Source organism: Dermacentor albipictus, chromosome 4, assembly GCF_038994185.2.
Source record: "Dermacentor albipictus isolate Rhodes 1998 colony chromosome 4, USDA_Dalb.pri_finalv2, whole genome shotgun sequence".
NCBI classification, from domain to species: domain Eukaryota; kingdom Metazoa; phylum Arthropoda; class Arachnida; order Ixodida; family Ixodidae; genus Dermacentor; species Dermacentor albipictus.
In genome coordinates this window covers 3,864,611-3,882,374 of record NC_091824.1, presented here as the reverse complement: position 1 = coordinate 3,882,374, position 17,764 = coordinate 3,864,611, and the positions used below count along the sequence as shown (strand labels likewise).

At 43.9% G+C, this 17,764-nt stretch overlaps 1 protein-coding gene across 1 annotated transcript in view; it reads left to right on the top strand.

Moving 5' to 3' along the window:
- Window positions 1-17,764, top strand: part of Zpr1 (zinc finger protein Zpr1) — a 66,280-nt gene that overhangs the window by 1,525 nt on the left and 46,991 nt on the right. The window lies entirely within an intron of this gene.

Genomic DNA, 17,764 nt, shown 5'->3' with positions numbered 1-17,764 from the left:
TGCGAACTGTGCTTTTGTACGTCTCCGTCCTTTGTCGTTTCCCTACTTTTCTTCCACCAATCCTCCAATCGCCTCTTACTGATGTCTATTGCGGACCTGTTTGCTTTACCACTGCTCCCGCTGAACCCAAGGGCTTCAAGGAGGCCAGTGGTGCCTAAATCGACCGCTGGATAGATGTCTTCACATTCTAATAAAATATGCTCCGTCGTTTCCCTAGCTTTACCGCAGCAAGCACATGCTTCTTCTTCCTTCTTATATCTCGCTTTATACGTGCGTGTTCTAAGGCATCCCGATCTCGCTTCGAAAAGTAATGAGCTTCCCTTTGAGTTATCATAAATGGTTTCTTTCCTAATTTCGTTTTTTCCCCTTAAGTAGTTACTCATGGCAGGTTTCTTTTCCATTGCCGCCACCCATGAGATTAATTCAGCCTCTCTGACTTTCCGCTTGACCTTCTTTGTTGCTGTGTTGCCCACCCCACAGGCCGCATACTTGCTGGTAAGCTTCCTAGTTCTTTTCCTCCACTGTGAATCAATGTTTTGCCTGTACAGATACCTGAACACTCTCCCAGCCCATTTACTTTCCTCCATATTCCTCAGCCGTTCTTCATACTCAATTTTACTGCGAGCTTCCCTCACTTCAAAACTAGTCCAGCCCATATCCCCTTGCACAGCTTCATTTGTAGTCTTCCCGTGAGCGCCCAATGCGAGGCGACCCACTGACCTTTGGTTCCCGTCGAGTCCTGATTGTACCCCTGATTTAAAGCAAACAACCGCATTTGCAAAAGTAAGTCCTGGAACCATTACCCCTTTCCACATACCTCGGAGGACCTCGTACCTATTGTATCCCCATAGCGCTCTGTGCTTCATTATGGCTGCATTTCTCTTCCCCTTGACTGTTATGGTTTTTTCCTGTGTTTCCATATATCCGTTGCCTTCGTTTATCCATATACCAAGGTATTTATATTCTGTTACCCGAGGTATTTCTTGGCCCTGTATCTCCACTGTCTGTTCACTGTTTTCATTGAATACAATAACACCTGATTTTCTAACACTAAATTTCAAACCTAAATTGTTGCCTTCCTGTCCACAGATATTAGCCAGACGTTGCAAATCACTTTGCTTGTTTGCGAGCAACACAATGTCGTCCGCATAAAAAAAACCTGGGAGTTGCTGCTCTATTACTGTACCTGCCTGTTTGTATGAGAGATTAAACCCGATATTACTTCCTTCTAGCGCCCTCTCCATTCTCACCATGTACATCATAAACAGCAGCGGGGATAAAGGGCACCCCTGCCTCAGTCCCTTGTTGATATGAACTTTCTCCGCGCTCCTCATCCCTTCCCATTCAACGCAAACAGTATTTTCTAGGTAAATCTCTCTCAAAAGCTGTATACAATCGTTACCTAAGCCTTCCCCTTCCAGAATATCCCACAAAATGCTGCGGTCTACGTTGTCGTATGCTCCTGTAATGTCCAAAAAGGCCACATACAACGGTCTGCTTTCTGCTTTTGATATTTCAATACACTGAGTAAGAACAAACAAGTTATCATCCAAACGCCTACCTATTCTAAAGCCATTCTGAAGCTCTCCCAAAATGTCATTATTTTCTGCCCATGCTTGAAGCTTTAATTTGATTGCCTGCATTGCTAGCCTGTATATTACCGATGTAATGGTCAACGGTCTATACGAGTGAATTCTGTCTTTCTCCCCCTTACCTTTATAAATTAAATTCATTCTACTTTGTCGCCAACTGTCTGGTATTCGTCTATCTTTTAAAGTTTTTTCAACTGCTTTCACGAGAGCTTCCTTACTTTTTGGTCCCAGTTCATTTATCAGCCTAACGGGAACCTCGTCTAGCCCTGTGGCTGTGCGCTTAGGAATTTTCTCTTCCGCTTTCTTCCAGTTTAAATTTGTAAGCACTAGCTCCTTTCCCCCTTGGGTCTCTTTCATGTTCTTTTTTTCTTCAAATACAACCTCGTCCTTGCCTTGGAAAGATTCGGCTGTTACTTTTTGGATGTAATTTATTGCTGCTTCTCCTTCCAGTCTGTTTTCATCTTCGTCTAGGATATGTTGTTGTATTGTTGTTGATTTCCTGCCTAATAATTTTATGTGATTCCAAAATATTCTAGGTGCGGCCTTCTTTTTCTCACGTATTTCTGACAACCAACTTTCACTTTCACCTTTTAATTTTTTAATTTTTTAATTTTTTAATTTTAATCGGCTCAGCCGTCAGCGCCACCGTGTCAGTTGCGCGAAACACCGAGGCGGCCGCTGCGGCGGAGGCATGCTTTTGTGGCGCTCGTTTGAAGACTTTCGGACGTTCTAAATTCCGGTTTTGAGGCAATGGAAAACGTCGAGGCATATTTTTTACCGCCTACGCTTGAGAAAGGACATCAAATTTACGACTACAACGACGTATACCGTGTCAAAGAAGTAAGCAGCACGGACATTACAGTGACGTGCTTAAATTAAATTGTGGTGTTTTAGGTGCCAAAATCACGATCTGATTCGGAGGCACGCCGTGGTGGGAGACTCCGGAATAATGTGGACCACCTGGGCTTCTTTAACGTGGCTCTAAATCTAATTACACGGGTGTTTTGGTATTTCGACCCCATCGAAATTCGGCCGCCGTGGCCGGGATTTACTCCCGTGACCTCCCGCTCAGCAGCCCAACACCGTAGCCAGTAAGCAACCGCCGCAGGTCGCGAAGTATTTATCACAAATAAAGTTAGAATGCTTACGACGTCGATCTCAAAGTGGGTTAACAAATTATTATTTTATGCCACTTGAGTGAGCAGATACGGCCGTGGACGTCTTTGAACTGTCATTTGTCGCTTCCTTACTTGGAGCGTGCCTTACGCCTCACATTGTAGAGGTTCTGGCGAATTGGCCGGTAGGTGCTTTTTTTCTCCTTTGACAAAGTGCCTCAAGCTTATTCTGGTATTGTCGTTCGGGCTCGAATGTGAGAGACAGGCATTACCGCTGAAGCATATAGAGAGCAATCAGCTGAGACTAAACAACGTGAAGACTGAACAAATATGCACTTGTGTGCGCGAGGGAAATGCTAATTTTCGAATACTCGACGTGTACTGCAGTGTATCCAACCCTATGGTTCTGTTGTTCTAAGCGCAAGAAAACATCGGCACGAATGAGCTCGGTTCCAGCATTCGCACCTTGATCTTGGCGGAGGAAGAAGCACAGCGCATACAAAGCTCCCGCAAGGAGCGCTTATTTGACACCTAACAACCACTGCGCATTTGTTTTGGAGCAAGACCAGCTAAACAACTATCAAAACTGATTTACAACAACCGGAATCAATTCACGCGTTTTTATGCAGTTGACGCTTTATTGCGTGTTTTTACAGATGCCGCTGCTGGCTCGTTTTCATTTTCTTTTTCTTGTTATTGCACTTACGTATTCGTTAGTTTAACAGAAATTCACAAGACCGACACGAACTGCGACGATCCACTTCAGCCGCCGGGTTGCTTCCCCGGTTTTGAAGGGAAGCGGTACAATCTGATGCCGACATCCCCTTCGCGGTTGTGACAGTCCTTAACGCAGCAGTATCTGCGCTTCTTTTTCTTCACACTTCTCACGAAGGAGCGGCCAAGAGGCCGCGGGGAATCAATTGGAAAATTAGAAAAGCAGGCTTGCAGGCGGGCCTGAGCACACCACGGGCAAAGGTGAAATGACGGTGAGGGCCTACCCACGGGTGCTCACCGCCGCTGTCAGGTGGCGCGACATGTACAGGCAAACTGCATTGCAGGGTGCCCATACACCATAAAACATTTGGCCACTAGAGGTTCATTGTTGACACAGAAGCTTTTGCAGTGCGATTGACGAGGACAGAGACAGAAAGACACACGGGAGCTGCAGTTCGAATTAAGTTTATTGGAAAGATGCCATGCAACTTTATACAGTACTGCAGCAGAGCATGTATAAATATATCTTTTGGTCGTAAATCAAAGATGATTTCCATTGTTTTCGGGATCTTCGTGTACTCGTTTAAATTTCGGTCAAATCCGATATACATATCGAATTGCTGCTGGAGAGTGGGCTGGTGTAACTACAATTACATGTGCATTTCGTTCTCCAAGCTTCAGTTAGTGAAATGTATAATCACTATTTTAATTATGTTGTCGAGTATTGGGGGGTTTACAAATCTTGTAGCTCATCAAAACTGAGAGCTGGGATGGGGTGGTTCCATCTTAACAAAAAACTGTGAGAAAGAGATGCATTTTTTTTAATGATTCTGTAGCATTTATAGCAAGTACTAAAGTGGGATTAATGTTATGTAAATATGTCACTGCTACAGGCAGTACTTGGAATTTGAGACTTTGAACTGATCTTGTATTTGCAACTTTCTTGCATAAAAATGTTACAATGGTTTTGTTGAGTGCACTAGTCTTCAATCAATGGGCATGATTTGAGTAATGTTATTTTGTCACTGTATAACTCTACAAGGGGTAGCAATGTTGCTATGCTTTATTTTGTCTTAAGGTTTTTGACCAATATTATCCAATGTACTCGGTCACCCATGAAGATCTAATTCCGAGATTCTTTACGAGCGGAAAAACTGTGGAGAACAAATGAGTAGGATTAGTGCTAATGTAAATTTGCTGTATGTATACAGTAAAAGCTCGTTAATTCGAACCGCAACGGGAAGCCACTTCAGTTTGAGTCAACGAAAGTTCGAACTAAGGAAAGTGAAGGAAAGCAACGGTACACTGCGATTTTGAAGCAGTAGGGAATGTCAGAAATTTCGCGTGTCAGAAAGCGATGGCGTGTGCCGCGGGCACACGCCATCTTCAAGTCGAAGCTCTGGGTCCGACTGTGCCACACCGCCGATGTCCACCGAAACGAACGTTAGCCGAGGCTTAACACCATCACAATGAATCGCGACGGCCGATACCTCCTAAGCTGAAAACAGAGGTACACAACCGATGAAGACTGCCGAGACAAAGACGCCGAACATGTGAAGGTGGCGAAGGCCCTGATTCGTTGGTTCTTGATTGCAAGCGCAGCTGCGACGTACTTGATTCGCTGTGTTTTGGCGCTTGCCGTGCCATCTCCGCACAACATTAGCAGCTGTACAAGATTTGCAAAGCCTCCGAGATTCGCAATGGGCAAGAAGTCTGGGAGGTTACGTAGAACGGAGAGGCGGCAGCCGCCGCTGCCTTCTGGCTGACCCCACGTCGGTTAGATTTGTTTTCCGATTTTGCCTTCTCTCGCCGTTCTCTCCGTTTAGGAGGCAATACAGCCTTGTCTGTAGGCAGTAGGCGCGTTTCTCTGGCCGTGTGCCAGGCGAGGGTAGTTCGAATTATCCGTGAGGGAACTTTGTCGCGTTCGAATTAACGGACTTTTTTATACATAGACTTCTGTGGAGCTTGGCCGGACCAAATCGTACAGTTCGAATTATTCATAAATTTGAATTATTGAAGTTCGAATTAACGAGCTTTCACTGTAGTATGGAAACAAGAATTCGTGATCGCCAGCCAGCCTCTAGAGTCTGTACAGGAGTATGTTTATCTAGGTCAGTTACTCAAACCTGACCCTGACCATGAGAAGGAAAGTTACAGAAGAATAAGGATGAGCTGGTATGCATACGGCAGGCATTACCAAATTCTGACTGGGATCAAAAATAACGTACAGCACGAAGGACAAGGATTGCGAGAGATGACATACACAGCGCTGACTTCCAACAACATTGTGTGTATATACACAAGAGAGGGGAATGCGCAGAAAATGAAAGGCAGTCACAAGGAGTGTTCTAACAGCAGGTCACTGTACTAAGAACATGGTCAGTTGAAAAAAAACTAACATTACGATTTCTATCTGTTTAGATACGTGACTTCACTAGGGGTCAGCGCAATAGAGGGGGCACTAATGTACATACTCCACTTCAATCCTGCTAAAACCGTGTCCATCACGCGCTGGAACGTTGCAGATGCCGAGCACAGTCTGAATGGCATGACCTTGAACTCGTAGAGGCCGTCTGGGGTGATGAAGGCGGTCTTTTCGCGATCTCTTTTGTCAACTTCTATTTGCCAATAGCCAGACTTGAGGTCCATTGACGCGAAGTATTTAGCGTTGCAGAGCCGATCCAATGCGTCGTCTATCCGTGGGAGGGGGTATACGTCCTTCTTCGTGATCTTGTTCAGACGACAATAATCGACGCAGACTAATCGATGAGGTGCTTTTCGTTCCTGTACCGGACGCCCCCGACAAGCCGTGATCCAAGCCCAAACCGCAAAGAGAGCACCAGCAACAACTCTGAGTACGTCCTGAATCGCCACAGCCTCAGCCGCAAGCAACGACTTACGCCGCTGTAGCCCGCCGTCACGTTCCCTCTCCGCGCCCACCACAGGGTCCAGTGACGACACAGTTCCGTCGTCCACCACCACCCCCGCCGCCAGCACGCCAAGCCGTCACCTCACGCAGCGTTCCAAGAAAGACTGACGTATGGCACGCCCCCGACCACCGCCCGCTTTGCTATCACTGCGGAGAAGCAGGGCACATCTACTGCCGATGCCCATACCGGGAGATGGGACTCCAAGGGTTCGCCGTTAACGCGCCACGACCACAGATTGGCGAACGACCTTGCGATATTGCCGACTACCTGGCCGCCACTCAGTGGAGCCCTCGACGACCGTCCCATTTGTTGTTACCAGCCCGCTACCTGTCACCGCAGTGCCGACCATACACCGGCCCAGCCCGGGGCTGCTCTGCGAGCCCATATCAGGAAAACTAAAAGCAGCAACCGATGGAGGTGCGGTTGCTGTTCGTCGAACTGACGAAGATCCTCCGCCGCCGATGAAGACGACGAAGAGACCATCTCAACGACATAATGACACGCCGCCGTCCCGACGAAGTCAGGAAGCGAAGACTGCACCGACAAAAGATAACTTGACCACGCGACGTTCCAGCTTCAGTTCAGCACGACACAGCCGTGATCCGACGCCAAGACCTAATTGCAACGCCAGACAAAGAACCACCGACCTTGACGTGCTTCTCGATGGCCACGCAGTTATTGCCTTAGTGGACATGGGCTGATTACTCCGTCATGAGTGGACACATCGCTGCCCAGTTGAAGAAAGTTAAGACCGCATGGGAAGGCCCTCAAATTCGCACCACTGGAGGACACCTCATAATGCCGACTGAAATCTGCACGGCAAGAATAACCATTCATGACCGGACTTACGCAGCACCTCCACCAGATGTCACGTGGTGGTGACATTGAAGAACACAGTAGCAATACTGTGAAAGACAAAACTAACTTTTATTGGGCGAACCCGTGCTCACAAAAACAGGCTACATTTATAGCACAATGATAGCGGCGAACACGGTCGGCGACCGTCGAAAATCTGATCAACGGCTCAAGCGCGTCGGCTTTTATACAGCAGTCGACAAATGTTCCAGACTAATCGTTGGGACCCGCATGCCTTCCACAAAGTTCTACACCATTCGAGTCACGCGATGAAATCAGATAACACAAGGTTCGGCGACAACAGACAGCGGATAGAAGCATCGATAACTTTCCATAAACTTCAGATAAATGCAGGCGCGTCCCGCGCTGTGCGATAACATTTGTTAGGCGGCGAAATGTGGTCGCCCGATAAAGATAAGTACACGTGTCAATATGATTCTAGAAGTACTACCTGGCCAAATGCATGTAACTCAATAAGTACTAATTGTCCGTGCAAAATGTAACATATTTGAAGAATGCATAGCTAAACTTGAATTCAGTAAGAATATTAGTTTTCAGTGGAAGTACTTGAGTCAGTGGCTGACTTACAAGCTACTGTGCACTCACTCTTCCTGAAAAGTGAGAATCTGGAAATTTGACCTCTAAGTAATAATCTTGTTATTTACTACTTGCTTGAATCCAACAGTGAAACTTCTGAAGTGTTACTAGGTTCGATAACTAAACTGATTACAGCTAAGTTAGGTGCGAGCAGCATAGACATTGAGCTTTGCCATAGACTTGGTGCAAAGAAAAGACAAGTGCAGACTGTTTGACTTCAAGGGAAAAACAGGTCCTACATAACGCTAGAAAACTGAATGGGGGTAAGGTATACATCGAGGACTTCTCAGCACATGTACGCCAGGCATGAAAAGAGCTATGGCAGTGCTCTGTTGAAATGTGAAAGAAGGCTGAAAAGGCATAACTACCTTTTGATCACCTGATAATTGGTAACGTTTGGTACAAATGGAACAGTGTTAAGTGTATTGTGAAAACTGCAAAAAAATCTACCTGTTCAATGTATCAAATGACCTTCTTATGACCACAACTAATGCCTGTAGCTTACTGAACAAAGTTGTTAAGTTCACTTGCTTCTTCGAATATCATGAACTATCGCTGGTAGCTGTAATAGAAGCACGACTCTATGACTCAATCTTAGACACGAAACCCTGGATACATGGTTTTATGAAGTGACCGACTATATGGTCGAGCTAGTGGTGTGGCATTACTTATCAAAAATGACAATAAGCATTGCATGCTGCGACCACTTCCCAAGACTTAATTTGTGTGGTACAAGATAAATTTTTCTGGTCTTATGGTGGTGGTTAGTGTCATCTGTCATCCCCCATGCTCGGCAACATGATGCCTCTTGCTGTTAGTGACTACATCATCAAACACAAGCTTGATTTTTACAAAATGGTAATATGCAATGATCTAAATGCTCCATGTGTTGATTGTAACTCACTTGAATATACAGGTAGAGACAAAGGTTTCGGTAACTTTTTAGGGGTGGCAAATATTCAAAATTTTTGAGTAACAATTCAAATGGTTACTATTCGTAAATACGAATATTCTTCAAATACTTCCGAATATTTTGACTGTGCCCAAATACATATAAACCTTGAGAAAAGGTACAGTAAGTTGGTCACACCCACAGACATATTAGAGACATAAAACATGAGAACTTCTGTAGTGGGGAAGGCTTCGTCACTTTACAGGCTCCACACCGATCATTTGCACTCTCTGAAGAGCCCTGTGCATGCAACAAACGACTTGTTTGCTCCTAATGATACCCGCCGTGGTTGCTTAGTGGCTATGGTGTTCAGCTGCTAAGCACGAGGTCAAGGGTTTGAATCCCAGCTACGGCAGCCGCATTTAGATGGGGGCGAAATGCGAAAACACCCATGTACTTAGATTTAGATGCACATTAAAGAACATCAGGTGGTCCAAATTTCTGGAGTTCCCCACTACAGCGTTCTTCATAATCAGAAACAAGGTTTTGGCATGTGAAACCCCATATTTTTTCTTGCTCCTAATGCTCTATTTGTGCTTTTCATACACAACACATCATAACTTACTATGCAATGATACAAACTTCAAGGGGTGTACGGCACCATGATTAAAATACGGGACAAGAGAAGACACACAGGGACACACACAGTGCTACTGTACGCCCCTTGAAGATGCATTACAAACAAGCCCACATTGCAACCCCCGAGAGAAACTTGCTAACTTAAAGATTACTGGGATGTGAACACCGTTTTGTATTAATTGTGATAACGGCTGTTCATTATTTGAAAAACATTAGAAAAGTATTCAATATTTGATCCAATTTGGTTCTGGCACTATTAGATTCATATTTGATTTGGACTCAAAAACGACTATTTGCACACCCCTAGACTTTTTCTGTCGATCCAGCATAAGACACGGAAATGCAATTTTTGACCTTGGTTTTCTAAAACAATGTAATGTGGTTAAGGGTGTGTTTGACCATAAAGTGGTTGCTGTCAAATTTAAACGTGCCTGTGAACGCAGCAGGCCATCGCTAAAGACGGTAACCATTGTCAGCTGTGCAAGTAATAACCCAATTCTTGCTGTATCGGCAGTGCCTTTTGTTGAATCCTTATTCCTTAGTTACCATAGTAGTGTTGATGAGTTGGTTTATTTATTTATTTTATTTATTTACATATACTGCCATCTTGCATAGCAAGATATTGCAGGAGTGAGTGCATACATATGTCAATCAGTTGAAGAATACATTTGAGTGGCAAAAAGAAAACAAACAATAGAAAAAACAATATCAGGAATAGCTAGTTGATTAATGAACATGATTAGGTAATAGGTTGGCAAATACATCACTTGGTAACTCGCGCAAGGACCCCTCAAGGCCATTCCAAATCACAATTGTATGCGGAAAAAAGGAAAACCTAAAACAATCAATCGTTGCATTCAAAGGAATAATGTTAAGATGATGACTTCTGGTGGGCCGAGAAGAAGGGTTAGTGAAAACAATAGGTGTATTGACATAAGTTTTCCCATGAGCAATTTTATGTAGCAGAACAACACGGTCACAAGTACGTCTATGGGCCAGTGGCTTTAGTAGTAGCTTGCTCGCATGTGATGTCGGTGAGAAATGGCGGTCATAACGATTATATATAAACCTTATGGCCTTTTTCTGAATAGACTCAAGCATGTCTATGTCTTTGGAATGATGTGGCGACCACACTACCGACGCGTATTCAAGTAAAGGCCTTATTAGTGATCTGTATGCCGTTAATTTACATTCTTTAGTTGCATCTTGTAAGGTTCTTTTAAGAAAACCCAGTTTTCTCAACGCCTTGTTGGTTATACAATTAATGTAAGCATGCCATTTTAGATCAGGGGAGAAAGTAACACCAAGGTATTTAAACGTGTGGACGCTTGCAAGCTTGTGCGCTTCATTAAAATATGTAAATTGTAATGGTTGTTTTTTATTCGAAAAAGTCATTGATACGGTTTTCTTAAAATTAAGTGACATTTGCCATGTTCTGCTCCATTCGCAAAAACGGGTGAAGACTTCATTCAGCTCTAACTGATCATGATTACTACTTATAGTAGAATAAAGGACGCAGTCGTCAGCATATAGTCTTATTTTGACAGAAGTGCCCGCGGTTACTTCAACGACATCATTTACATAGACTACAAACAACAAAGGACCCAAGACAGACCCCTGTGGTACACCGGATGTAACATTGACACGAGATGAGTGAACATTGTTAAATGCAACAAACTGGGTTCTTGTACTTAGGTAGTCCTGTATCCAACCTAGTAATTTATAATCATGAATTATTGCCTTGAGTTTAATGAGAAGCTTTTTATGGCACACTGTGTCAAAAGCTTTACTGTAATCAATAAAAATGGCATCAAGTTGTCCTCTAAGGTTAAGTGTGAATGCAATATCATGGGAGAATTCTAGAAGTTGTGTTACCGTGGAGAATCCGGAATGGAAGCCATGTTGAGCATGCGAAAGAACATTATGTTCAGATAAGTACTCAATGATATATTTATGAATAATGTGTTCCAATAGTTTACAAGATGTTGATATTAAAGAAATAGGTCTGTAGTTAGATATTACTGCAACATTGTAGGCAAACGCATTCAATTCAGGCACTTGTTAACAGCACATTTCAAGAGCTGAGTTATTTTGCCGTGTTTTTTAATGTGTATGCGTGTTTTGTTTTGTTTCCAAGTTGTTCTTGAGCCGCTATGTCTATCTTAGTGTTGATGCTTCTGATGATGGTAATGTTGAACATGAACCCTGCACTTTGTATTGCTTTTTTGTTGTTACCGACCATTGTATATGTAACTACTGCCCCCCCCCCTTATGTAATGCCCTAAGCCAAGGACCTTTAAGGGTAAATAAATTATGGTGATGATGATGATTGCTAAATTTGTCCCGAGTAAATCCATGACATGCAAGAGAAATCATCCATATGGTCCACCGCTTTTAACTCCTTTGATAGCTTAACAAGACTGATAAAAGCTGTAGGGACTTGCTATGTTTGCTTAAACTCGCGCTACAAAAAAGAAAAAAGATGCACGAGGCCAAAGAGTTTTACTATAACCAAACCCTAGCAGTTTTCGTCAAAATCAGTCAACCTCCCCCAGTTCACCTCATTTCTCATCAGCGATCAACCATACTTTGACCCTCTAATTATCACCAACACCTTTAATGAGTACTTTAAATCCGTGTTTTGACAAGATAATGACAATAGCCCTGTTTTTAATGTTTGTCCTCTCTCGCCATTGCCAGACATTGTAGTAAATTTATTGTACAGGTGTGCACAATGCTAAAAAAATTTCTGGCTCTCCTGTAATCGAGAGTAGATGTAAGCATAAGATGGCAACCAGCAAAGCAGATTGGTTGGAGATGATACTAGCCACAATCTTAAAATGGGTTTAGAATGACAGAAAGCTGAGCTAGTTGGTAAGGATTCATAATGCAAAGAATGGGTAAAGCATGCAGACACGGACACAAGAGAAAAGTGGACAACACAAACGCGGGTGTTCGTGTTGTCCACTTCTCTTGTGTCCGTGTCTGCATGCTTTACCCGTTCTTTGCATTAAAATGGGTGTAGTGCATGTTTGCAACAGCACACTTGACCACACCACACCGCACCACCCCATAATGTGCACTGAACAAAGGGCTGGCTTCACAGAGCACTCGCTGGCTGCGTGACATAATGCTCTCCTAACTTTCTCCCTCCTCTGTGAAGGAAAAGCAGCGCATCAGATGCTTCTGCTTCTGGCACCACGCCACGCCGCAGCTTGGCAAGCATCGTACATCAAAGGCAAACCAGCGCTTCCAGATGCGTCCAACGCCATGCCACATAGCAACTCGGCGAGCGCAGTAGATCTGCAGCGAATTCCATTTCCCAGAATTGAAGTGTATGGTGTCCTGTATCTGCCTTTTGCATGTCACTATTGGAGGCTTGTTTAGCAGGGCTCCTTGAGGAACTATCAGACATTGTTTGGGATATCATTGGCCTTAGTGAGATTATAATTGGAGAAGCCTATACAGTGCTGACTAACGGTCATATCTTCTGCTATAGAGGTCTCTCAGATAAGAAGCAATATGGGGTAGGATTCCTAACCATAAGGACATAGCAGGCAACATTGACAAATTCTACAGCATTAATGAGAGGATAGCAGTAGTTCTAATCAAACTTAATAAGAGGTATAGATTAAAGGTAGTACAAGCCTATGCTCCAACATCCAGTCCAACATACAGTCACGATGATGATAAAGTAGATGACTTTTGTGAAGATGTTGAATTAGTGATGAGAAAAGTGCAAACTCAGTATACTGTAGTAATGGGAGACTTCAATGCAAAAGTGGGGGAAAATCAAGCTGCCAAACAAGCAGTTGGCAACTACAGCACCAATTCTAGGAACGCTAGAGGAGAGATGCTGGTAGAATTCACAGAAAGTAATAAGCTGCGGATAATGAACACCTTTTTCAGGAAGCGCAGCAACAGAAAGTGGACCTGGAAAAAGCCCTAATGGCGAAAAAAGAAATGAAATTGATTTCATACTTTCTACCGATCCCAGCATAGTGCAGGATGTAAAATTGATAGGTAGGGTAAAGTGCAGTGATCATAGGTTAGTGAGAGCTAGGATTTCATTTCATTTATTTCATTTTATTACCTTTAAGACCTGATTCAGGGTATTACATAAGGGGTGGTTAACAGAGAAAGAGAAAATTGGTCAAGAAACAGGTCAGCTTAGAGGCAGTAAGGGTAAAAGCAGACAAATTCAGGCTGGTACTTGCAATCAAATATGCAGCCTTAGAACAGAGAGATGACTATTACATAGAAATAATGAATGAAACCTTAACTAGGCTCGCTTCAGAGGCAGCAATTGAGGGAGGCAAGGCACCAAGGCAACCAGTAGGCAAGCTCTCCCAAGTAACAAAGGACCCAATAAGGAAACGATGAAGAATGAAAGTGTTCAACTCAAGAGATAGGATAGAATTCGCAGAACTGTCCTAACTGAACAACGAGGCGAAAATAAGGGATATTAAAAATTGTAACGTGAGAAAGACTGAAGAAGTCATAAAAAATGGATGCAACCTGAAATCAGTGAGAAGGAAACTGGCATAGGACAAACCAAGATGTATGCACTGAAAGATAAGCACGGTAATATCATCAGCAACCTCGAAGGTATAGTAACAGCAGCAGAAGAATTCTATACGGACCTGTACAGTACCCAGAGGAGCCAGAATGCCTCCATTCGTACCAGTAATGAACAGGATACAGAAACTCCTCCTATAACTAAGGATGAGGTCAGAAGGGCCTTGCAAGGCATAAAAGGGGGAGAGCAGCAGCAGAGGATGGAATAACAGTCAATTTAATCGAACAGGGGCAGACATATTGATTGAAAAACTGGCTGTTCTCTATACGAAGCGTCTATCGACTTCGAGGGTCCAAGAAAGCTGGAAGAATGAAAACATTATACTAATCCACAAAAAGGGAGACGTTAAAGAATTGAAAAATTATAAGCCCATTAACTTACTTCCACTATTATATAATATATTCACCAAGATAATCTACAATAGAATAAGGGCAATACTGGATTTTAGTCAACCAAGGGAACAGCAGGACATGGATCACATCCATGTCATCAGTCAGGTAATTGAGAAATCTGCACAGTGCAATCGGCCTCTCTGTATGGCTTTCATAGATTACAATAAGGCATTTGATTCAGTCGAGATGCCAGCAATTCTAGAGGCATAATGTAATCAAGGAGTACAGGCTGCTTACATAAATATCTTGAAAAATATCTGCAGAGATTCCACAGCTACCTTAATTCTACACAAGAAAGGTAGGAAGATACCTGTAAAGAAAGCGGTCATCAGGCAAGGAGACACAAACTCTCCAATGCTATTCACTGCGTGCTTGTAAGAAGTATTCAAGCTATTAAACTGGGAAGGCTTAGGAGTAAGGATCGATGGCGAATATCTCAGCAACCTTCGATTTGCAGATGACATTGTTCTATCCAGCAATACTGCAGATGAGTTACAACAAACGATGAGGACCTTAACAGAGATTGTGCAAGAGTGGGGTTGAAGATTAATAGGCATAAGACAAGAGTTGATGGATAGTCGATATTGATGGATAGTCGGGCAAAGGAACAAGAGTTCAGGATCACCAGTCAGCCTCCAGAATCTGTGAAGGAGTATGTTTACGTAGGTCAATTAATCACAGGGAACTCTGATTATGAGAAGGAAATTCATAGAAGATTAAAAATGGGTTGGATCGCATATGGCAGAAATTGTCAGCTCCTGATTGGAAGCTTACCATTATGATTAAAAAGGAAGGTGTACAATCGGCGCATTTTACTGGTGCTGACATATGGGGCAAACACTTGGAGACTGACAAAGAAGCTTGAGAACAAGTTAAGGACCGCACAAAATGCGATGGAATGAAGAATGCTAGGCATAATGTTAAGAGACAGAGAGCAGTTTGGGTCAGAGAGCAAACAGGTGTGGCCGATATTCTAAGTGACATTAAGAGAAAAAAATGGAGCTGGACAGGTCATGTAATGTGCAGGTTAAATAACCGTTGACTCGTTAGGATTACAGAATGGGTAACAAGAGAAGGGAAGTGCAGTTGAGGAAGGCAGAAGACTAGATGGGCCAATGAAATTAGGAAATTCGCAGGCGCTAGTTGGAGTCGGTTGGCGCAGGAAAGGGGTAATTGGAGATCACCTTCATCCTGCAGTGGACATAAAATGGGCTGACGCTGATGATGATTGGAAATGACAAATAAAACTTCCGCATCCTAGAAGTTAAAGCTTGAGTGATGTTGTGAACAAACATTAGGAAGAACTTGGAAGCAATGTTTATAATAACCTGGTAGGCACTAACTAGCCTATGTAACATGGTCTTGTAGAAAGGGTTGGGGGATCTCGTTTTGCTCTTGCAACTTGCTTAGATGTTCTCGTTTGAGTGTCGGGATAACAGCTCTGGCTTTTGGCTCAAGGTCGTTTGAAGGCTGCCGACAGCGGGAGCTAAAAGCATTTCATGCTTACAATTGACAGGACTTTCAGACTGACTCCAACCAAATAAGTGAATTTCATTAGCCCAACGTTTCGGAGCCCATTCGGCTCCTTCTTCAAGGGTTGTTCTTCGGCGGTGGCAGTGGGCAGCTTTTAAAGGGCGTTTTGTAAAAAAAGGAGGGGAGAGCACAGAAGGTGGGGAGACATTTCACATACAGGAGTGGGGGGGGGGGAAGCAAAATGGTGAGATGGCTGCAGTGGTGCTGGTTGGCTGGGATGACCAGTGCTGGGGGAGCTCGACCCGCGAGAGTACCGGTGATGAATGGTGGGGGAGGTTACGGGGCAGCGCAGACATTTTGGTGTTGGTGAACTCGAGCAGGAATGTACCTGGCAGGGTGCCCTTCTTCTCGTGGTGTCGCCAAGGCCATGGATATACACTGAGGGTAGGTTGCCCTTCACACGGTTTATGTTACCCCCCCCCCCCCCCCCCCCCCCCGCCCCGCCTCGTATTTTGAATGTGCCATGACTCCAGTAGTAGTCTTTTTCGCCAGTTCGCCTCTGTTTGAAGGATTTGGGTTTCTTGGAAAGCAATTTTGTGGTTGGCGTCTTCAGAGTGTTCGGCGACGGCACTGCGTATACGGTTGAATGTTCTAACGTCGTTCTCGTGTTGTCTGATTTTTGGTTTTCCTGATGTACGACGCCAAAAAGTCGGTGCAGCTGATTTTGTAGACGACGCCTTGAGCTTTTTCTTTTGGTGTACAATCTTTTTGTTTAGGGAGGAGGATATTGAAAGTGTTTATTGGTTTGTGCGCCACTTTGAGGCCTTCTTTTTTCTACATTCGGCTGAGCGCTTCGCTGGTACCTCTGACGTACGGGATGGACACTCGTTTCCGACTAAGGACACTGTTGTCCTTAGTCGTTTCCAAGTACGGCAAGTAAATGAAATAACATGTTAATAACTCCTTATTATACAGTGTCCACTGCAGGGCAAAGGCCTCTCCCATACTTTTCCAACAACCCCGGTCATGTACTAATTGTGGCCATGTCGTCCCTGCAAACTTCTTAATCTCATCCACCCACCTAACTTTCTGCCGCGCCCTGCTACGCATCCCTTTCCTTGGAATCCAGTCCGTAACCCTTAATGACCATCGGTTATCTTCCCTCCTCATTACATGTCCTGCCCATGCCCATTTCTTTTTCTTGATTTCAACTAAGATGTCATTAACTCGCGTTAGCTAATGCTAGCTAATGCCTTACAAAAGAGTTTGTTGTTGACAATAGATACAATTTCACAGGGAAGGTGGTTCCACTGCCATGATGATCTGGGAAAAAAAGATTGACTGAAAGTGTTAGTGTTGCTTGTTTGAAGTCCAACCTTATGGTGATGATCGATGCAGCTCGACAGGTAATGAGGCTGAGAAATGAAGTTACTGTGAAGGGAGGAATGGTAATAAAATTTGTGAAACAGTGTGAAATGTGCTATTGATACTGTTTGACACGAGATGCAAGGGATGGAAGCTGTAGATTGTCCTTCATTGATGTTACACTAGCGGTATGGTTATAATTTGAAAAGATGAGTTAGACAATTATTTTGGACAAGCTCAAGTGAAGAAATAAGGTTTTCATGGTACAGATCACACACAGCTGCAGCGTATTGTCACGTGGTAGTGACGGTGAAGAAAGAACTCAGTAGCAGTACTGTGAAAGACAAAACTAGCTTTTATTGGGCGAACCTGTGCCCTCAAAACAGGCTACACTTAAAGCACAACGATAGCGGCGAACACAGTCGGCGATCGTCGAAAATGTGATCAGCGGGTCAAGCGCGTCGGCTTTTATAGAGCAGTCGTCGAATGTTCCAGACTAATCGTTCGGACCCGCGTGCGTTCCACAAAGTTCTACACCATTCGCGTTACGCGATGAAATCAGATAACACAAGGTTCGGCGACAACAGACAGCCGGGTAGAAGCATCGATAACTTTCCAGAA